Below are 24,288 nucleotides of genomic sequence, written 5' to 3' on the forward strand. Positions count from 1 at the left end.
GTTTATGTATCCGAACTATAGCTAGTTTGTATCTACACAAAATGAGGAGAAATGTTGATTACTGTATGGGTGTTTTGACATATCATGGGTATTTGGTAGCATTGTTGTTAGTTACCTTCCACAAATTTGAGTTTGCTATCCTCTAGAGAAGCAAATACTGCTTGTTACATTGTGTATTTCTAACGTCCTTAAATCTTGTATCTACTATGACATGCCTACATGCCCTTTGTTGTATCATTGTACATTCGCTCTCTCTGAAGTATGACCTCAGCAGTAATATACCATATAGTAAAGTTTGGCATGCATGGTTGAATTCCACGTCTGTTCCTAACCATTATGTTCTATAACATGCAGATGCTGGCCTTTCATGTTTCTTCGCGAGCATCAGGACAAAGAATTCGGAAGAAGCATAGTTCTAGCTCATTGGAGCTAGTTTTGGGAGTAATGAAGCCCTTTATGCTGATCCTATTTGAATGTGTGTTATATGATGTAGCAGAACTTGGCTCATGTGATAGACTGTACACTTGTAGAGCTTGTTATCTGATTGTAAACGTGATGCTGATCACATTTGTATGTGTGTTATATGATGTAGCAGATTGCTTCTTGTTGTTATTTGAAGTATTGTGTTTGTTTTCTGTTTATTTTGATATAAATATTGGTTGTTTAGTTATTGGCATATTGAAATATGAAGAACATGACTTTGACAATAGGGACCCACAAACTAGAATGCAAGATTTGGGACCCGCTTACCAGAACCTGACAGTTGGCGTGCATTAAAAAAATAAAAACAAAGGCTACAGCCCAAAAATAAAAGGCCTCGCCCATGTAGCTGGCCAAAATTAATAGGAAAAAATATATAAAAGGATGAATTGTCGGCCTCAGCCCATGTAAAACACCTAATTGGACCAGGCTAATTCTTATCAATGGACAATTCAATTGGTCGCAATTTTTCCATGTTGGATCTAACAATTGGCCTAGGCAGACTGCCAATGACGAAAACAATTGGTCCTAGAACCAACGACCTTTTTTTGGTCGTTACCTTCTATGACCATTTCACAACAAAGTTTGTTAAGTTTCATTAAAGACGGTTAGCTTTTGACCAACTATTTTTGGTTACAAGAAGGTCACAAATGGAAAACAATGACCATTCAGTGACCAATATTGATGGTCGCAAGTTGACATAGTTCTTGTAGTGCAAGAGGAGACTAATATTTTGCAAGAATCTATGGAAGAAGAAATTGCTGAAATTGTGAGCTCGTTAGATGAAAAACATGACGAGGAGAGAGAAGAACAAAAGGAGGATGGGTGGATTAGTTACTCGTGCCCACCTTCCAATGTGAGTAACTCTTCAACTCATACATTGTTTAATTTCCCTTTGTGCTTACTGAAGGATGAATGTTATGATAATTGCTATGATCCGTTGATTCATTTGAAATATCCCTTTTTGATGAACTTGATTCTTGCTATGCTTGTGGTCATGATGCCAATATGAATTATGCTTATGGAGATGAAATTTCTATGGTTCCTTATGTTGAGAATGAAATTGTTGCTATTACACCCATACATGATAGTCCTATTATCTTTTTGAATTCTCCAAACTACACTATATAGGAGAAGTTTGCCCTTGTTAAGGATTGTATTGATGGATTGCTGTAACACCCCGGATCCGATGCGCCAGGTGTCCGCCAGTTATTTGCCATCCTTGCCATGTCATGTGCTTGCATGTTGCATTTTTCCATGTCATCATCTGCATTTCATATCATGTCATCATGTGCATCTCATTTCGCATTCGTGTTCGTCTCATGCATCTGAGCATTTTCCCCGTTGTCCGTTTTGCAATCCGACACTCCTATGTTCCCCGGCGCCCCCTTTTGCCTCTTTTCGTGTGCGGGTGTTAAACATTCTCGGAATGGTTTGTGATTTGCCAAGTGGCCTTGGTATAGCACCGGTAGACCGCCTGTCAAATTTTGTGCCATTTGGAGGTCGTTTGATACTCCAACGGTTAATCGGGTAACCGCAAAGTTCTATTTTGTTTGCGGCCCAACACCCCTCCAAAGTGGCCCAATAACCCATCCAAACCCCCTCCATGCTCTCGGTCGTTCGATCACGATCGTCTGGGCGAAAACCGCACCTCATTTGGAGTCTCCTAGCTCCCTCAACCTATAAATATGCCCTCTCCCCTGAAATTCATGGACGAAACCCTAGCCTTCTTCCTCCTCCCGCCAACGGACATGTCCACCCGCCGCCCGGACATGTCCGATCCCGCCAGACGCAACCCCGCCGCCGTCCGCAGCCTATGGCGCACCGCCATGTGTCGCCCCGTGCCGCCGCAGCCCGCCGGCACCCGACCGCGGCCCGCCCGGGCCGGATCTGGGCACGAGCTGCCCATTGCGCCCCGCCGCCGGCGTGCGTCCCCACCGCCGAGCGCCGTCGCCACCGGAGCGCCCGCGCCTCCCGGTCGAACCCCGCCGCCGACCTGCAGCCCCGCTCCGCCGCCCGCGGCCGCCGTCGTCGTCGCCGCTGGCCGGAGCGACCCCGCCACCGTCCAGGGAGCCCGCCGGAGCCCCGCCGCCTCGTCCGCTCCGGTCGCCGCCCCACGCCAACGCCGCCTCCCGTCGCCCTCGCCTCCAACTCCGGCCGTTGCCCTCGCCGGAGCTCTCGCCGGAGCTGTCGGACCCGTCGCCCCGGATCGGGACGAGATCCACCAGGAGCCCATCCAAACGCCCGCGCCCGATCCGGATCTCTCTGTCCCGCACAACCGCGTCCAGTTTCGGAGGTTGAAATTTCCACCAAGTCCCTGATTTTTTGCATAATGTTGCCCTGTTCATCGCATCATAACTCCGTGCATACTGCTCCATTTCGTGCGTGTAATATGTCAAATTGTCCGCCTCGACGAGTACTTCATTTCATTCCATTGCATCATGTTCATTCGAGTCCATCTTGATGCCCGAATCATCATTGCAATAGTGCTATATGATGTTAATCTGCTGAAACTGTTATAACTTGGTGATTTGTCATTTTTGTTGCATTTGATGCGTGCATCCTATGAGTTTGATGTCTACATGAGTTTTGAACTATGATATGCCATATTCACAGTGGTGCCATCCGTGTATTTTTGTGGATCTTGTAGCGAGTGCATCGAGCTCGTGAAGTAGTGTACTTGCCGTTGCTGTTTTGCTAGTCTGATTCTGTTATAATATGATGCTATGTAAACCTGCTGCTACAAGTCATTCTATGCATAATCTGGAGATATTCACTAATTATGGTTTGTTATACATGTCATGCTATATCCATCCATGCCCCTGGTTGCATTTATAGCCTACTGTAGCTTGTTGTAATCTTGCTCCAAACTTGCTAAATAATGTTGCTGTCAGCCTGATTAACATTAAGTTCAGTTTTGCCATGTGCTTTGCTAGTGATCCAAGCATGCTATGAACTTGCTCTTGCCATGTTTAGCTTCATAAACATGTATTCTCATTGTTGGTTGCCTTGCCATGCCATGTATTGCTCTGTGGTGAGTGGTTCAAGCTCACCAACATGCCTACTTATTGTTGTTCCTGCCATGTATGAATCTGTCATATAATTTGCCATGTTTACATGGGTGCCATCATATTTTCTGTGCCCTTTTGGCTCATGGTCAGTAAGGGACTTTTGTTATATGCAATTGGTAGATTCTTGCCATGCCTTTTTTTGCCATGTTAAGCTCCTGTAGCATGTTGTTTGATAGCTCTAAACATTGCAATCTGATGTTATTTTTGCTAAGCCTGAAACTGTTATTATTTGCAATCTTGCCATGTCCTTTGGAGCATGTTATGGTGTTTTCTGGAGATAGCTCAGTGTTCATGTTTTGTCATGCTTTACCTGTACTTCATGCCCATGCCTTTTGTTATTATGTTGAGGTGCTGTAGCATACTGTTTTGATGCTTGTAAGATGCCTACTTGCTGTTTTGGACAGCTTGTCCTTAAAACTTGTATAGAGTGTATGTGTTGAACCGTTTCCGTTTTGAGTGTGCTCTATATGAAACTTGCTTGATTTTGCATGTAGTTTCATATTATCATGTGGCATCCTTGTTTTGAGGTGTTTGCTTGATGTTTGTATGCATTTTCATCAATGTCATGTTTAACTTGTTTTGCTCATATCTTCTAGACCGTAGCTCTGAACTAAATGAACTTTATATGTAACTTGACTAGAATTTCGTGTAGATCCTCTTGGTGCTCTTTAACTTGCTGTTTAATAACTTCAACTTAATGTTTATTCAGATCTGGACCAACTTTGAAACTTGCATATGAGGACTTACCGGAATTGTTATATGTTGTTTCCGGCCTCATTTAAACTTGTTTTGATGTGTTGCTCTTGTATGCTTCATCTCTTGCCATGAGTAGCTTCATGTAGCCTTGTCATGCATCATGCTTGGTTGTGCATCATGTCTTGTCCATGTGTGGTTTGTTTACCATGTTGTGTGCTTCTTCTCGATAGTTCCCGTTTCGTTGCGATCGTGAGGATTCGTTCGTCTACGCTTGGTTCGTCTTTGTGGCTTCATCTTCTTCATGGACTCGTTCTTCTTCCTTGTGGGATTTCAGGCAAGATGACCACTACCCTGGATCTCACTACTATCATTGCTATGCTAGTTGCTTTGTTCTATCGCTTTGCTGCGCTACCTACCTTTTGCTCTTCAAGCCTCCCCAAATTGCCATGAACCTCTAACCTTTGACACCCTTCCTAGCAAACCGTTGTTTGGCTATGTTACCGCTTTGCTCAGCCCCTCTTATAGCATTGTTAGTTGCAGGTGAAGTTGAAGATTGCTCCATGGTGGACAGGGTTATGTTGGGATATCACAATATCTCTTATATTATTAATGCATCTATATACTTGGTAAAGGCTGGAAGGCTCGGCCTTATGCCTGGTGTTTTGTTCCACTCTTGCCGCCCTAGTTTCCGTCATACCGGTGTTATGTTCCTGGATTTTGCGTTCCTTACGCGGTTGGGTGATTTATGGGACCCCCCTTGACAGTTCGCTTTGAATAAAACTCCTCCAGCAAGGCCCAACCTTGGTTTTACCATTTGCCTCACCGCCACCTACTTTTCCCTTGGGAGTCGCTCTCTCGAGGGTCATCTTTATTTTAGCCCCCCCGGGCCAATGCTTGTCTAAGTGTTGGTCCAAACCGAGCGACGTCCGGCGCCCCCTGGGCAACCAGGGTCTATGCCAACCCGACGTCTTTCTCATCCGGTGTGCCCTGAGAACGAGATATGTGCAGCTCCTATCGAGATTTGTCGGCATAGCGGGCGGTCTTGCTGGTCTTGTTTTACCATTGTCGAAATGTCTTGTAAACCGGGATTCCAAGACTGATCGGGTCTTCCTGGGAGAAGGAATATCCTTCGTTGATCGCGGGAGCTTATCATGGGCTAAGTTGGGACACCCCTGCAGGGTATTATCTTTCGAAAGCCGTGCCCGCGGTTATGTGGCAGATCGGAATTTTTTAATGTCCGGTTGTAGATAACTTGACACCGGATCCGAATTAAAATGCATCAACCGCGTGTGTAGCCGTGATGGTCTCTTTTCGGCGGAGTCCGGGAAGTGAACACGGCTTTGGGTTATGATTGACGTAAGTAGGAGTTCAGGATCACCTCTTGATCATTGCTAGCTTCACGACCGTTCCGTTTGTTCTCTTCTCGCTCTTATTTGCATATGTTAGCCACCATACTTGCTTAGCCGCTGCTGCAACCTCACCACTTTACCCCTTCCTTTCCCATTAAGCTTTGCTAGTCTTGATACCCATGGTAATGGGATTGCTGAGTCCTCGTGGCTCACAGATTACTACAATAACAGTTGCAGGTACAAGTTATGCGATGATCATGACGCGAGAACGATGTTTACTTGTTTTGGAGTTCTTCTTCTGCTTCTTCCTCGACCGGGGATAGGTTCCAGGTCGGCAGCCTGGGCTAGCAGGGTGGATGTCGTTTGAGTTTATGTTTGTGTTTCATCCGTAGTCGGATGGTGCTCTTATGTAAGATGATGTTGTATTCGCGTGGCATTGTATGCCTTATGTATGTATCCCCATCTATTATGTAATGTTGATGTAATGATATCCACCTTGCAAAACCGTTTCAAGATACGGGTCTATCCTTGATGGGACCTTCGAGTTCCTTTTGGATAGGGTCACATATTGGGCGTGACAGTTGCATTCTACCATTACACATGATGATTTTGATGAATATAATATGCATGCGATTGCTGCTCCTACTTGCAATTATTATGAGAGATGAACTAAATCTCCACCTCTCTATGTTTCCAACACAATAAAATTGCATGAAACTGCTTATGCTATGTATTGGCCCTTACTTGATGTGCAGGAATTGTTCTTTTATGATATGTCGATGCATAGGAAGAGAGTTAGACTTTGTCATTGCATGATATATGTTGCTTTGTGCTCACTACTAAATTATAAATCATTGCTAATTAAAATTGTCTTTGATATACCTTGGGATCCAGGTGGATCGATTAGTTGCGCACTTTTTGCCTAGCTTAATGGCTTTAAAGAAAGCGCTTCTAGGGAGACAACGCAGAACTTTTAGAGAGTCATTTTATTATGTTGTGTGCTTTTATAAAGTGCATGGGATAAAAAGATAGAGGGAACTTAAAAAAATTTCAAAAAGAGAAGCGATTGGAAGGTTATGCATTGGAGAAGTGAGGGTCGACCTTGAACACTTGTGTTCATGCTCATGGAAACAATGTAAAATCATAGAGAAGCTTTCGGGACGAAGCTCCGCGGTCTCGAGGCGGAACCTGGCAGGACCAATCTAGGGCTCCGATGGAGCTGTTCTGCCGGGGAAACATCCCTCCTGGAGAGGGAAATCACCACCATCGTCATCACCATCGATCCTCTCATCGAGAGCGGGCCAATCTCCATCAACATCTTCACCAGCACCATCTTCTCTCAAACCCTAGTTCATTTCTTGTATCCGATCTTTGTCTCAAAACCTCAGATTGGTACCTCTGGGTTGCTATTAGTGTTGATTACTCCTTATAGTTGATGCTAGTTGGTTTATTCGGTGGAAGATATTATGTTCAGATCCTTAATGCTTATTAATAATCCTCTGATTATGAACATGAATATGCTTTGTGAGTAGATACGTTTGTTCCTGAGGACATGGGACAAGTCTTGTTGTAATCATGTGAATTTGGTATTCGTTCGACATTTTGATGAGATGTATGTTGTTTCCCCTCTAGTGGTGTTATGTGAACGTCGACCACATGACACTTCACCATGATTTGGACCTAGGGGAAGGCATTGGGAAGTAATAAGTAGATGATGGGTTGCTAGAGTGACAGAAGCTTAAACCCTAGTTTATGCGTTGCTTCGTAAGCGGCTGATTTGGATCAATATGTTTCATGCTATGGTTAGGTTTACCTTAATTCTTCTTTCATAATTGAGCATGCTTGCAAGAGGGGTTAATCATAAGTGGGAGGCTTGTCCAAGTAAGGAAAACACCCAAGCATCGGACCACCCACATATAATATTATCAAAGTAACAAACGTGAATCATATGACCATGATGAAAACTAGCTTGACAATAATTCCCATGTGTCCTCGAGAGCACTTTGCTTTATATAAGAGTTCGTCCAGGCTTGTCCTTTGCTACAAAAAGGATTGGGCCACCTTGGTGCACCTTGTTTAATTTTGTTACTTGTTACCCGTTACGAATTACCATATCACAAAACTATCTGTTATCGATAATTCCAATGCTTGCAGAGAATACCATACTGAAAACTGCTTGCCATTTCCTTCTGCTCGTCGTTGGGTTCGACATTCTTACTTATCAAAAGTACTACAATAGATACCCTATACTTGTGGGTCATCAGCGGCACATGCCTCGCGGTCGCACCCGTGGCGGGGGCGGCTGGAGGGTTGTGGTTTGCCTCATAATGAGCGCCACCATTGCGGGTGTGCCCTTCTACGAGGAGAGAGGGTGCAGGTAAAGTAATCCCCCCACCTGTACCTCGAGCAGCATGGCCATCGAGATGTTGTTGATGCTGTTGTAGCTCTTCCCCGGCGCCTCCCGCTTCTGCTTCGGTCACGGGAGTGGTGGTTCCAACACCGCCTGTGCCAACCAGACCTCCCGCAACGTCCACATCCTCACGTGTCCCCTCATTTCCCGCAACATTGGCGGTCGTGGGCGGCAGTGCCCTTGAGGAAGATGGGTGGTTTGCAGCTCTGGGCTTCTTCTTAGGCGCCATAGTCGATGACGCCGTTGATGATGAAAATGGCGATGATGATGACGCGCTACTGACGCTCTTGGGTTCGTGCAAGTGATCCCCCTACCTGGCACGCCAAAGATGTCATAGGAAACCACGACCACCTATGGGGCTACGAGCCCCTTTAGGTTTGGCTTGGGGATGGGCACGTTACACAAAGAGCAGAGAAGCATCACACAGCACCAGGGATGACACAGGCAATTTTAGCCATGTTCGGGCCGCAGTGAGGCGTAAAACCCTGAGGGCCTGAGCTTGGCAACCTCGCGGATCCGGACCCTTTTTACGTTTGCCATGGGCCTCCATTTATAGATCAAGGGGTTACCATAGTGGCAAATCAGTCTTTGCATACATGGGCTATTTTGCCAGCTTCACGCCGACCTGCTTGACACGTCCCAGGACGTGTGTCATATGGACGTGTTGTTGTAGAAGCCATGTGGTGAAAAGCACCCACTTAGTCATCTTGGGGCTTGACACCGCACTGACCTGTGACTTGCATTATTCATGAGGTGGAGCGGTGGCATAGTTGCCTCCGCAAGTCCTGGCAGGGCCTGCTGGGACGATCTGGAAATGTGCTTCAGGTGCAAGACCCAACGCCGCCAGGCTCGCCTGCTCGGCAAGGCTCGTTCTTTCCTTAGTATTATCTTTCTTCCTCGGCTCATCTTGGCCTTCTTGATCTGTACTTGAGTGTTCCAAAGGAGTCGATCCTCCTTGCTTGGACTGACCTCGGTGTTGTAATCTTGCTTTTGAGCCTGTGCACAGTCTGTGCAACAGACCCAGGGTTTGTTGCACCGACAGTCCTGCTATTGGTTATTAACCAGAGAGGTGTCTCGGTCATGTCTACTTGATTCTCGAACCTGTAGGGTCCGCACACTTAACGTTCGATGACACGAGAGTAGTATTGGGGTATGTGCATTGGCAACGGAATGTTGTTCAGAGTCCCGGATGTGATCTCGGACACCAGGAGGAGCTCCGGAATGGTCCGGAGGTAAAGATTCATATATAGGAAGTCCTATTTTGGTCGCCCAAGAAGTTTCTGTTGGTGCAATATCTGCCTACCTTGTGTTTCGGAGATTGTTGACAGAAACAAGTATGAACTGATTTGTTTGCTAGTGCATACAGAGAGAAAAAGTCCATACACAACCAAAGAGAATGTTGTCTCTGGTGCTAAGTTCGAGGATCTTCACCGAAGTATATCTGCGTTGTAGATAAGAACGAGCTATATTTGTTAGTCATATAGTCGAGAAGATTGATGTGAAGAAATCGACCCCTCGAAACTTTACTGCTGAAGCAAAGCTTTTGATTCCGTATAGTCGTCCGAAGTAATTGACTACAGCGATGGAAGTCAAAGACAAAGTGAAGATGTAGTATTCATTTTGTTCTTCTTTCATTCATTTGAGTCATGGGACCTCCGTACTATTAAGAGGTATATAGGTTCTCGATTCTTAGATCCGATGTGATGCTTAGCCAAAACCTATGAAAGTTGCGAGAGAAGTCTCTTTGTGTTTCTAGCAAATACTTGTCAGTAAGAGACTGTAATCTTCTTCGCTGCGAGAGATTTGTCTCAGGCCTAGGAGTTAGCATTACATGCTCCACAAGTAATGTTACTGTTGTGCTCAAATCCGACCGTTGGACTCATGTCGTTCGGCCATTGGCTGATATTGATGTCTAATTTGGTATTTTCCCCTTCAGGGAAGGCTGTGGCTATAAATATCCACCCCGCTCCAACATTGTCCGTTGGCTGCTCTGCTTGAGATTTCTGAGAAGATTGATTTGAGCAACCCCTCTCCGAGTGATTTGAGTTCAAGATCCACCAAGAGAAAATCAAGACCCCAAACTTAGACAGTGGTTTAGCATCACAGTAGTTTTGAGTGAAAGTTCTTGTACCTATTACTCCTGAGAGCTGTGCACTCTCTAGATGGATAGGTTTCGACTCTAGGGTTGAAGAGTTGTTGTCTTCACCGAGCTAGATCTTCAGTGGCCAAGAGTGATTGTGGTTCGTGAAGGTCGACCTAAGGTTTGGAGATTGTCGACAAGGATCTACCATGAGTGAAATCAACCTGAGTCTAATCAGCTCTGTGTTGAAGGAGAATTGGTTGAAGAGAGTCTATCTTCCGTGTTAAGTCACATCCCCTCTAACCAGATGTGGCCCTTTGGCAGAAGGGTGAACTGGTCTACCAAATCTGATTGTCGTTATCGAGCACCACTGGTTAATTCTAATTCACTGCAATTCCTTTAGCAGTTATTATTTGTGCTCTGTGTCGACAGTATCTAATCATTGTGTTCTGTTATCACTTACATGAGTTTATCTTCGTATACCATTCAGCTGTATTCTCCTCACTCAGTGTAGTTAATATCATTGCATATCACTCATCACCCACATCATGTTTTGTCTCGTACAACTGCATCTGTTTGTGTGTTGCATAACTCTCATCATAGTAAAACCTGTGATTTCTCAAGCTCACTCTATCATCACATCGTTCATTGAGGAATATGCTTCAGATCAAGAATATTGATTCTGTTCATTTCCCTCTTTTCCTTATTTCACTGCCATGATGGGATCAGTTTCAAAACATTCGAAAGAATTTTTGAATCTCCCATTCACCCCCACTGGTCGATATACTGTCGGTCCTAACAATTGGTATTAGAGAAGGTACTCCTTGTCTCTGCTTATTTAAGGTCTAATGTCCTTAGAGTTTTGAGCATGTTGTATGCAGGTAGATCCTCGGACTCTGAAAGATTTATTATCTTTGATGGAAATGACTATTTGTACTGGAATTAACGAATGGTAATCAGAATTCAAGATATCAACTATGATCCGTGGAAGATTGTGGAAGATGGCTATACCATTCAGCAATCGAATGATCCGACTTCCGATGATAAAGCAAATCTGCAATTGGATGCCCAAGCAAAGATGACATTTTCCTTCGGTTTCAAAAGCTCGACACTGCGAAGAAAATCTGGGATGCAAACAAAAATGCTCATGAAGATTTCATTGCCAGAATGGATCCCCAGACACAAATGCTTCATGCCATGTTCACTGGCTTTAGAAGCATGCAAAAGGAAAGTGCTATGGAACTCACTGACCGATTAACAAACATTGTCGGAAGGCTTCATCAACGAGGAGTAACTGATATCACTGATAAAGATGTGGTCAACAAGCTTCTGAGTGCTCTTGATGCTACCTTTGAGCCCATCGTAGCTGAAATCAAGCAAAGACAAGACTATGAAGAATTTCACTATGTTGAGATCATGATGTTGTTGTCCCTTCATGAAGAAAAGATGGAACATGAAAATCCGAATCAAGAATCTTCTTCAGAAGGTGAAGGAGAAATCCTTCCTCACTATGGTAGAGAACAAGAAGAACAAGAAGACATTGAAAATAAACACCATTACAATGGAACTGGAGATGCTCACAAATAGGCTAAGCTATCTCAGAAGACAAAATCTTTGCCTCACAAATGATGACGAATTTGACTTGCCTGAATCATTATGAATAGGGTTACCTCTAAAAGATATGAAGTGAAGTGCAATTTATACGGTCATCTCATAGCAGATTGCCCTAGCTGAGAAAGACCAAGGAATAGATGGAAATATCTTAATTGCAATGGATTTACTCGAATGGATTGTTATACTAAGCTCTTGAAGAAAAATTAATCACCTTCATTATCTTCTTCGACGAGACCAGTCACGAATGTTCAAACCATAGCTACAATCGAATCCAACATGAAGAAAATCTCTCAGCTGAACAGAGTATTCACTGACATGAGATGCATTCTGAAGATGATACTTCCAACTCTGATTCGGATGATGAAGAGCATCAAAGAAGGATAGAAAGGAGCAATGCCTTCATTGCGTATGAATCGTCAGACAAGTCTCTCGAAACAGATGCTGCTGATGATGATTCAAGCGATGATGAAGCAGTTGCCTTCTTGTCGGTGCAACAAACTTTTGCATTTGTTGCCCATACCATACATAGGCACAGGGGCAAGATTACAAAGATAGGACAAGACCAAGCCAGAATAATAACTCTTTGAGTCAAAGGGCGGATCAAGAATACCAAGGCAAGCCAAGGGAACAAGATATCACTAAGGAAAAACCTCCCTTACCGGGTAGGCGACCCGTTCAGGTCAAGGCCTCACCAAGGACAAGTTCCAAGATTCCCCCGACAAGCTTGCCGGGGCCACCAAGGGCGGATCTCCCCGCAAAGACTCCACCGCTCCACCACATAGCAATGCAAGTCACATATCAGTGTGGTGTCTGATGTCTACTACGCAACCTTCTTCTTGTAGACGTTGTTGGGCCTGCAAGTGCACAGGTTTGTAGGACAGTAGCAAATTTCCCTGAAGTGGATGACCTAAGGTTTATCAATCTGTAGGAGGCGTAGGACGAAGATGGTCTCTCTCAAACAACCCTGCAACCAAATAACAAAAAGTCTCTTGTGTCCCCAACACACCCAATACAATGGCAAATTGTATAGGTGCACTAGTTCGGCGAAGAGATGGTGACACAAGTGCAAAATAGATAGTAGATAAAGGTATTTGTAATCTGAAATAATAAAAACAGCAAGGTAACGAGTGATAAAAGTGAGCGTAAACGGTATTGCAATGATAGGAAACAAGGCCTAGGGTTCATACTTTCACTAGTGTAAGTTCTCTCAACAATAATAACATAAATAGAACATATGACAATCCCTCAACATGCAACAAAGAGTCACTCCAAAGCCACTAATAGCAGAGAACAAACGTAGAGATTATGGTCGGGTACGAAACCACCACAAAGCTATTCTTTCGGATCGATCTATAAAAGAGTTCGTACTAGAATAACACCTTAAGATACAAATCAACCAAAACCCTAATGTCACCTAGATACTCCATTGTCACCTCAAGTATCCGTGGGCATGATTATACGATATGCATCACACAATCTCAGATTCATCCAACCAACATAAAAGTACTTCAAAGGTGCCCCAAAGCTACTACCGGAGAGTCAAGAACGTGTGCCAACCCCTATGCATAGGTTCCCAAGTGTCACGAAACCCGCAAGTTGATCATCAAAACATACATCAAGTGGATCAATAGAATAACCCATTGTCACCACGGTTATCCATTCCAAGACATACATCAAGTGTTCATAAAAGACTCAATCCAATAAGATAACTTCAAAAGGGGAAACTCAATTCATCACAAGAGAGTAGAGGGGGAGAAACATCATAAGATCCAACTACAATAGCGAAGCTCGGGATACATCAAGATCGTGCCATAGAGGAACACGAGAGAGAACACGAGAGAGAGAGAGATCAAACACATAGCTACTGGTGCATACCCTCAGCCCCGAGGGTGAACTACTCCCTCCTCATCATGGATAGCACCGGGATGATGAAGATGGCCTCCGGTGATGGGATCCCCCTCCGACAGGGTGCCAGAACGGGGTCCCGGTTGGTTTTTGGTGGCCACAGAGGCTTGCGGCGGCGGAACTCCCGATCTAATCTCTGTTCTGGAAGTTTTAGGGTACGTAGGTATATATGGGTGAAAGGGGTACGTCGATGGACCTCCAGGGGGCTCACGAGGTAGGGGGCGCGCCCAGGGGGAGGGGCGCGCCCCCCACCTTCATGGGCAGCCGGGGGATCCCCTGACGTGCACTCCAAGCCCATCTGGTTGGTTTCCTTCCAAAATTAACTTCTCCAGTTGATTTTGTTCCGTTTTGACTCCGTCTGATATTCCTTTTCCTCGAAACACTAAAATAGGCATAAAACAACAAATCTGGGCTGGGCCTCCGGTTAATAGGTTAGTCCCAAAAATAATATAAAAGTGGATAATAAAGCCCAATATTGCCTAAAACAGTAGATAAAGTAGCATGGAGCAATCAAAAATTATAGATACGTTGGAGACGTATCAAGCATCCCCAAGCTTAATTCCTGCTCGTCCTTGAGTAGGTAAATGATAAAAAAGAATTTTTGATGCGGAGTGATACTTTGGCATAATTTCAATGTAAATCTTCTTAATTATGATATGAATATTCAGATCCGAAAGATTCAAGACAAAAGTTAATATTGACACAAAAATAATAATACTTCAAGCATACTAACTAAGCAATTATGTCGTCTCAAAATAACATGGCCAAAGAAAGTTCATCCCTACAAAATCATATAGTTAGGCTATGCTTCATTTTCGTCACACAAAGATGTTCCCAACTTCTATACCCCCGATGACAAGCCAAGCAGTTGTTTCATACTCAAATAATCTCAAACTTTTTCAACCTTCACGCAATACATGAGCGCGAGCCATGGATATAGCACTATGGGTGGAATAGAATATGATGATGGGGATTGTGTGGAGAAGACAAAAAAGGAGAAAGTATCACATTGACGAGGCTAATCAATGGGCTATGGAGATGCCCATCAATTGATGTCAATATGAGGAGTAGGGATTACCATGCAACGGATGCACTAGAGCTATAAGTATATGAAAGCTCTACAAAAGAAACTAAGTGGGTGTGCATCCAACTTTCTTGCCCACGAAGACCTAGGGCACTTTGAGGAAGCCCATCATTGGAATATACAAGCCAAGTTCTATAATGAAAAATTCCCACTAGTATATGGAAGTGACAAAATGAGAGACTCTCTATATGAAAAACATGGTGCTACTTTGAAGCACAATATATGAGACTCACTAAATGAAGAACAAGGTGCTACTTTGAAGCACCAGTGTGGTAAAAGGATAGTAGCATTGTCCCTTCTCTCTTTTTCTCTCATTTTTTTATTTGGGCCTTTTCTCTTTTTTTATGGCCTCTTTTTTTTCTTTTTCTTTCTTTTTTTCCGTCCGGAGTCTCATCCCGACTTATGGGGGAATCATAGTCTCCATCATCCTTTCCTCACTTGGGACAATGCTCTAATAATGATGATCATCACACTTTTATTTTTCTTACAACTCAACAATTACAACTCGAAACTTAGAACAAAATATGACTCTATATGAATGCCTCCGACGGTGTACCGGAATGGTGGAATGAATCAAGAGTGACATGTATGGAAAATAATGCATGGTGGCTTTGCCACAAATACGATGTCAACTACATGATCATGCAATGGCAATATGACAAAAGTAATGTATGTCATGATAATGATGATGGAAGTTGCATGGCAATATATCTCGGAATGGCTATGGAAATGCCATGATAGGTAGGCATGGTGGCTGTTTTGAGGAAGATATAAGGAGGTTTATGTGTGAAAGAGTGTATCGTATCGCGGGGTTTGGATGCACCGGCGAAGTTTGCACCAACTCTCAAGGCGAGAAAGGGCAATGCACGGTACCGAAGAGGCTAGCAAATGCGGAAAGGTAAAAGTGCGTATAATCCATGGACTCAACATTAGTCAAAAGAACTCATATACTTATTGCAAAAATTTAGAAGCCATCAAAACTCAAGTACTACGCACAATGCTCCTAGGGGGATAGATTGGTAGGAAAAGACCATCGCTCGTCCTGACCGCCACTCATAAGGATGCACAAGCCAGGTACACTTCATGCTTCAAATTTGTTACACAACTTTACCCATATGTGCATGCTACAGGACTTGCAAACTTCAACACAAGTATTTCTCAAATTCACAACTACTCAACTAGCATGACTTTGATATTATTATCTCCATATATTAAAACAATTATTAAGCATTAAATTTATCTTAGTATTCAATTCACTCAAAAGAAAGTTTCACATATCTTGAACACTAAGTAAATTAACATTAAGCAAATTACCATGCTAATAATGACTCTCAAAATAATCTAAGTGAAGTATGAGAGATCAATAGTTTCTTTAAAACAAATCCACCACCATGCTCTAAAAGATATAAGTGAAGTACTAGAGCAAAAATTATCACGCTCAAAAGATATAAGTGAAGTACTATGAGCAAAAACTATCAAGCTCAAAAGATATAAGTGAAGCACATAGAGTATTCTAGCAAATTCCAATTTGTGTAAGGCTCTCTCTCATTAAAGAATTTCAGATCTTGATACTTATTCAAACAGCAAGCAAAAACTAACAAAAGAAATTTACGCTCCAAGAAAAACACATATCATGTGGCGAATAAAAATATAGCTCCAAGTAAAGTTACCGATGAACGAAGACGAAAGAGGGGATGCCTTCCAGGGCATCCCCAAGCTTAGTTGCTTGGTTGTACTTTAATATTACCTTGGGGTGCCTTGGGAATCCCCAAGCTTAGGCTCTTTCCACTCCTTGTTCCATAGTCCATCGAATCTTTACCCAAAACTTGAAAACTTCAACCACACAAAACTCAACACAAAACTCGTAAGCTCCATTAGTATAAGAAAATAAAACCACCACTTAGGTACTGTAATGAACTCATTCTAAATTCATATTGGTGTAATATATACTGTACACCAACTTATCTATGGTTCATACCCTCCGATACTACTCATAGATTCATCAAAATAAGCAAACAACACATAGAAAACAGAATCTGTCAAAAACAGAACAGTCTGTAGTAATCTATATAAAACATATAATTCTGGAACCCCAAAAATTATGAAATAAATTTCTGGACCTGAGTAATTTTCCTATTAATAATCTTCACAAAGAATCAACCTAAAATCACTCTCCAGTAAAACAATGGCAGCTAATCTCGGGAGCGCTAAAGTTTCTGTTCTTTACAGCAAGATTACATAAACTTCACCCAAGTCTTCCCAAAGGTTCTACTTGGCACTTTATTGAAACAAAAGCTATAAAACATGATTACTACAGTAGTATAATCATGTGGACACACAAAAACAGTAAGGGTAAATATTGGTTTGTCTCCCAACAAGCGCTTTCTTTAATGCCTTTTAGCTAGGCATGATGATGACAATGATGCTCACATAAAAGATAAGAATTGAAACATAACGGGAGCATCATGAAGCATATGACTAGCACACTTAAGCCTAACCCACTTCCTATGCATAGGGATTTTGTGAGCAAACAACTTATGGGAACAATAATCAACTAGCATAGGATTGCACAACAAGCATAGCTTCAAGAATTTAAGCATATAGAGAGGAAACTTGACATTATTGCAATTCCTACAAGCATATGTTCCTCCCTCATAATAATTTTCAGTATCATCATGAATGAATTCAACAATATAACCAGCACGTAAAGCATTGTTTTCATTATCTACAAGCATAGAATTTTTACTACTCTCCACATAAACAAAATTCTTCTCATTCGGAATAGTAGGAGTATCATAAGAGACTTGAACACTAAAAATTGTTTCCACATTAAAAGAGTAATGTTCAGAAAAAGGGTAATCATAATCATGACAAGATTTGTAAATATAATCATCACTACTTTTTATAGCATAAGTTTCATCACAATAATCATCATAAGTAGCAACTTTGTTCTCATCATAATCGATTGAAACCTCTCCCAAGATAGTGGAATCACTAAATAAAGTTGACACTATTCCAAATCCACTTTCGTATTCATCACAATAAAATTCAACATCCTCCAAAATAGTGGGATCACTACTTCCTAAAGTTGACTCTCTTTCGAACCCACTTTCATCAATATAATCATCATAGGTAGGAGGCATGCTATCATCATAACAACTTTGCATATCAAAACTTGGGATGCTAAAAATATCATCTTCATTAAACATAGCATCCCCAAGATTGGGACAAACATTAATTCCAGCAAATATATTCTCAAATATTTCATCCCAATCAAACATAGCTTCCCCAAGCTTGGGCCCTTTCGTATCATAAGCATAATCACTCTCATCATTAAAAATATTGATAGCACCAATAGTATAGCAATTATCATCATCACAAGTAGTAGTGGGAGCAACATCATTTGGGAGGGATACCTTTTTACCTTTGTTGCTCCTTCTTTTTTCTTCTTCTTCACATTATGTGTAGGTTCAACCTTCCTCTTTGAGCTCCTTATCGATGAGATTGGTTGGATAGAAGACTCCTCCTCTTTACCTGATTCATCATAAGAAATAATAGGAGGATATTGGGAAGTCTCTTCCCTTCCGTTAGCATTCACTTCATCTTCTATTTGTTTTCTTTTCTTTATGTAATTGGCAATATAAGGATTTTCAATGCAATTCACTGCACAATACATATAAATCTTCTCTAGATCAAAATCAAGAAATCTATCAAGACTAAATTTTGGAATACACTCAGTTATACATTTCATTTCTTCATAACCCAAAAGAAGGCTAAGCTCTTTATGATGCTCAAGGGTAATCAAATTATCACAATATTTGGAAACGACTTGATCATGAAACAAATAGCATTGGAGCTTTAAATGACCATGTTCATTGCAAAGTTCACAAGGGGCGCGAAAAATATTGAATCTTTCAGCACATTCATCTAGCTCTTTTTGCAAAAATTTGGTTTCTAAGTACTTATGCCTCTTGCAATAAATATCTTCTCTATTTGGTGTGTTCATGCAAACATGCACTCCACAAAGGTTGAAATGCTCATAAGAGATATTTTCATCATAACTAGTGCAATCATCATTAGCATCATGGATATTCAAAGAATTCGTACTAACAACATTGCAATCATGCTCATCATTCAGAGATTTAGTGCCAAACAACTTAGAGATTTCTTCTTCTAGCACTTGAGCACAATTATCCTTTCCATCATACTCATGAAAGATATTAAAAAGGTGAAGCGTATGAGACAAACTCAACTCCATTTTTTTGTAGTTTTCTTTTATAAACGAGATTAGTGCTAAAACAAGAAACAAAAAGATTCAATTGCAAGATCTAAAGATATACCTTCACTTACCTAGCCTCCCCGGCAATGGCGCCAGAAAAGAGCTTGATGTCTACTACGCAACCTTCTTCTTGTAGACGTTGTTGGGCCTGCAAGTGCACAGGTTTGTAGGACAGTAGCAAATTTCCCTGAAGTGGATGACCTAAGGTTTATCAATCCGTAGGAGGCGTAGGATGAAGATGGTGTCTCTCAAACAACCCTGCAACCAAATAACAAAAAGTCTCTTGTGTCCCCAACACACCCAATACAATGCCAAATTGTATAGATGCACTAGTTCGGTGAAGAGATGGTGATACTAGTGCAAAATATATAGTAGATAAAGGTATTTGTAACCTGAAATAATAAAAACAGCAAGGTAACGAGCGATAAAAGTGAGCGTAAACGGTATTGCAATGATAGGAAACAAGGCCTAGGGTTCATACTTTCACTAGTGTAAGTTCTCTCAACAATAATAACATAGATAGAACATATGACAATCCCTCAACATGCAACAAAGAGTCACTCCAAAGCCACTAATAGCGGAGAACAACCGTAGAGATTATGGTCGGGTACGAAACCACTACAAAGCTATTCTGTCGGATCGATCTATAAAAGAGTTCGTACTAGAATAACACCTTAAGATACAAATCAACCAAAACCCTAATGTCACCTAGATACTCCATTGTCACCTAAAGTATCCGTGGGCATGATTATACGATATGCATCACACAATCTCAGATTCATCCAACCAACATAAAAGTACTTCAAAGAGTGCCCCAAAGCTACTACTGGAGAGTCAAGAACGTGTGCCAACCCCTATGCATAGGTTCCCAAGTGTCACGAAACCCGCAAGTTGATCGCCAAAACATACATCAAGTGTATCAATAGAATAACCCATTGTCAACACGGTTATCCCACGCAAGACATACATCAAGTGTTCATAAAAGACTCAATCCAATAAGATAACTTCAAAAGGGGAAACTCAATTCATCACAAGAGAGTAGAGGGGAAGAAACATCATAAGATCCAACGACAATAGCAAAGCTCGGGATACATCAAGATCGTGCCATAGAGGAACACGAGAGAGAACACGAGAGAGAGAGATCAAACACATAGCTACTGGTACATACCCTCAGCCCCGAGGGTGAACTACTCCCTCCTCGTCATGGATAGCGCCGGGATGATGAAGATGGCCTCCAGTGATGGGATCCCCCTCCGGCAGGGTGCCGGAACGGGGTCCCGATTGGTTTTTGGTGGCTACAGAGGCTTGCGGCGGCGGAACTCCCGATCTAATCTCTGTTCTGGAAGTTTTAGGGTACGTAGGTATATATGGGTGAAAGGGGTACGTCGGTGGACCTCCAGGGGGCTCACGAGGTAGGGGGGCACGCCCAGGGGGGAGGGGCGCGCCCCCCACCCTCGTGGGCAGCCCGGGGATCCCCTGACGTGCACTCCAAGCCCATCTGGTTGGTTTACTTCCAAAATTAACTTCTCCAGTTGATTTCGTTCCGTTTTGACTCCGTCTGATATTCCTTTTCCTCGAAACACTGAAATAGGCATAAAACACCAAATCTGGGCTGGGCCTCCGGTTAATAGGTTAGTCCCAAAAATAATATAAAAGTGGATAATAAAGCCCAATATTGCCTAAAACAGTAGATAAAGTAGCATGGAGCAATCAAAAATTATAGATACGTTGGAGACGTATCAGTGTCGAGCCACCAAGTGATTAAGTGGTTGCCATTTGGCACATGACCGCCATTTGGAAGGGAGATTTCCCCTGTATGACACCCGTCCAGAGGCGTGTCATGCAGACAGACAAGAAGGTGGTTAAGCGGCACGGCAGGCTTGTCGGGCTGTATCCTCAGCGTGACACCTAGCAGTGCATTTAATGCACTTTGTCCTAACTGCCAGAGTTAGGTACGATAGCACTGTTGGCTATCTAATCAGTAGGTAATGACTGATTTGACACTATGGTAACCCCTTAGCCTATAAAAGGAGGGCCATGGCAACCTAAAATAGGATCCAGACCCTTATACACTCTTACACGCATAGCTGCTCTCCCTGAGGCAACCTTGCCGGGCTTGAGCATTGTGCGTTCGTCACGGTCCTCCATCCAATCCACCAAAGGAGGAGTAGGGTTTTACGCTTCGCAGCGACCCGAACCTGGGTAAAAACCACCCGCATCACCACTGTCGCGTTGCTTCATGGTCTCTGCTCTTTGTGCAATGCGCCCTCCCCCCTTGCCGAACCACAAGGGGCTGATGGCCCCATAGGTGATCGTGTTCTGTCGTGACATCTTTGGCCTTGCAGGTAGGGGGGAGCGCTTGCGCGAAACCGAGGTCATAAGCAGCTTGTCAATCCTCATCATCATCTTCTTCATCGGTAGCTTCATTATCCATGGCGCGCAAGAAGATGTCCAGTGCAATAGCTCACCCTTCCACCTCGAAGGCCCCTTCGCATGCAGCCACCGATACCATCGGAGCTGCGGTGGCATCAGGGGACACGGACGCCGCGGGGAACATGACTGGCGCAGACGGCGCTGTCATCGTTCCCCCTGCGGCCGAAGTAGGAGCAGATGGCGTGGAAGGAGGGCAGCATCGGCAGCACCCCGACGGCCATGGTCCACAAGGCGCGGGTGGGGAGAATATTCAGTCGCCGCCTCTCCATCTCATTGGAGGGAACAGCCACAGCGATGGCGCCCGCTCTGGCGCAAATTGCAACCCCCTAGCTTTCCCTGTTGCCGGCGCAGCTATGGGGCGCACGCCTTCCCCAGGAGAAGGTAATCAAGACAAAGTGCCGAATGGGGTCTTCAATCCCCATGCACATCCTTCTCGTCATAACTTTATCATGGTGATTGGCTCATGGTGACGAGAGCACAACGCCGCCACCACCGGTACCGTCAGTTGTCGAGCGACGTCGCAATCTGCATCTTCATCCATGCCAACCACAACTTTGGAAGCCATGGCGCGAGCCCATCTCCCGCTAAGTTTCCCGCCAACGACCGATCAAATGGATGAGTGAAGAGCCACCATTCAAAGGTTGATCGGTTTTGCCGAGGCGAGAGGATAACAGCGGGCAGGGCCGCCACGACACCCGCAAGAAGCGACAACGGCCCAAGCTGCTGACCGTGCTGAAGGGGCCCCTCATACGGTAAACTCCCCTCCACGGTAGTCAGCACAGAGTCCGCAGCTAGAGCCACGTGACCAAGAGCCCGATGAGGTGTCGACGACTTCATCTGATCCTCGGGCCCGTCAAGATGAGTGGCAGGTCGTGGAAGATATGTGGAGGGAAGACGCACACGTCACCATAGAATAGTGCCGCGAAACTCGCCGCTAGTATGACAGGCGCAACGGCCCCGACATCGACGAACCCTCGCCCAGTGGAGGCGGATACATGCCTTTCAAGGTTGGGTGCCCTGCCTTCACTCGCGAGCTGCGGCAAGTCCGTTGGCCATCTTCCCGTGTGTTCAAGCTAGAGATACCAGAAAAGTATGATGGAAGACTGAACCCAGCAGAGTTCTTGAGCATCTACACCATCATAGTTCAAGCCACCGGAGGAATAGATGAGAAGGTATTCGCCAACTACTTCCCTTTGGCACTTATGCCGAATGTGAGGCCGCGGCTGATGCACTTGCCGGAGAACTCCATCTTGACTTGGGCTGACTTGTGCAATGAGTATGTTGGTGCCTTCATGAGCATCCATCAAGAACCAGGGCGGCCAGCGATTTGCAACTCCTTCCACAAAAGGAAGGGGAGAGTTTGCGGAAGTACATGCAGAGGGTTAGCCAGGTGCACAGGAACATTCCAGATATCCACCCGACAGCTATGATTGCCGCATTCTAGTCCAACATGCGCAATTGCAGGATACGTTCCAAGATGAACGTCCAGTTGCCCAAGACTGTAAATGAGCTTTAAACCTTGGCGGATAAGTGTGATCGTACAGAGGAGGGGAGGCGACTCCCGGAGAAGAAGATGGCGTCAAAATTGACTCAGAAGATGATGACGATGCTACCAACTAGAAGAAGAAGAACAAGAAACACAACAAGAAGCACAAGGAGAAGGAAGTGTTGGCTGTTGAAGGTTCTGGCACCCCTAGTGCCGGCAAGAAGGCCAAGATCAAAGCTCTCGGCAAGGAAGTTGTCGCATGCACTGACTGCTGGGAAGTTGCGGCCGCTGAGAAGGCTGGGAAGGCTGACGGACCATACGGCAAGATCCATCGGACCAAGGGCCATGATCTCCAAGAGTGCCATCAAGTTGAGAAACTCGTCAAGAAGCAGAAAGCTGAGTATGAGAAACATGACAAGGAGAGAGACCAAGAAGGCATTGGCGGGAAGGGCCGAGGTGGTAGAGGAGGCCGCCTTGGCAAGATCCCTCAGCATCAAGGGAAACCTTCTAGAGGCTGTGAGAAGAAGGAAGGTGATGACGCAAGCGATGACGGGGATGAAGAGGAAACCAGTGAGCAAGAGTTTCAGAAAGCCACTGACGCCCTGTACATTGATGGTGGCGCATCTTTGCACTCCTCTCACCACCAGCTTAAATAGTGGTCATGTGAGGTCAATGCTGTGGAGCCAGCGGCAGATTCCCAGAAACCACTCAAGTGGTCTCACACGCCCATCATCTTTGATGAAGAGGATCACCCTGACCGCACCACCGCGGTAGGGTGCATGCCATTGTTGGTTTTGCCAACAATCCGCAACCTCAAGGTCACAAAGGTGTTGGTTGACGGCGGGCACGGTTGAATCTTATTTCCCCCAAGGTAATCAACGAGTTGCAGATATCAGATGAAGATCTCTAGGTTACTGGCACGTTTCAAGGGATCAACCCCGGCAGGAGTCGTCCAAAGGGGAAGATCATGCTGCCGGTGACATTTGGAGGAGAATTGACTATCGGACCGAGAAGATTGTGTTCGACTTGGTTGAGCTTCCTTTGCCATACAATGAGATACTTGGTCAACCTGCCCTGGCAAAGTTCATGGTGGCATCCCAGTATGCCTACAACACCCTGAAGATGCCAGGACCAATGGGCGTCATGTCCATCCCGTCAGACAAGAAAGACGCAATTATATGCATGGATAAGATGTACTAGGATGCGGTCAATGTCGAGGCAGCAGAAGTCGTAGCCCCGCCAAGGAAAACAAGAAAGGAAGGAAAGCTAGCAGGGATGCGAGTGAGGAATCCGGGAAGCGTGCCTCTCTGGAGTGTGCTGCACCTGTCGACGACTTGCTGGAGAGTTCCACTAGCAAGAGGTCCAAGGTTACTGCACCTACTCGGAAGAGGGTCCCGGCAG

The sequence above is a fragment of the Triticum dicoccoides genome, chromosome 6B, assembly GCF_002162155.2.
Source record: "Triticum dicoccoides isolate Atlit2015 ecotype Zavitan chromosome 6B, WEW_v2.0, whole genome shotgun sequence".
Taxonomy (NCBI): domain Eukaryota; kingdom Viridiplantae; phylum Streptophyta; class Magnoliopsida; order Poales; family Poaceae; genus Triticum; species Triticum dicoccoides.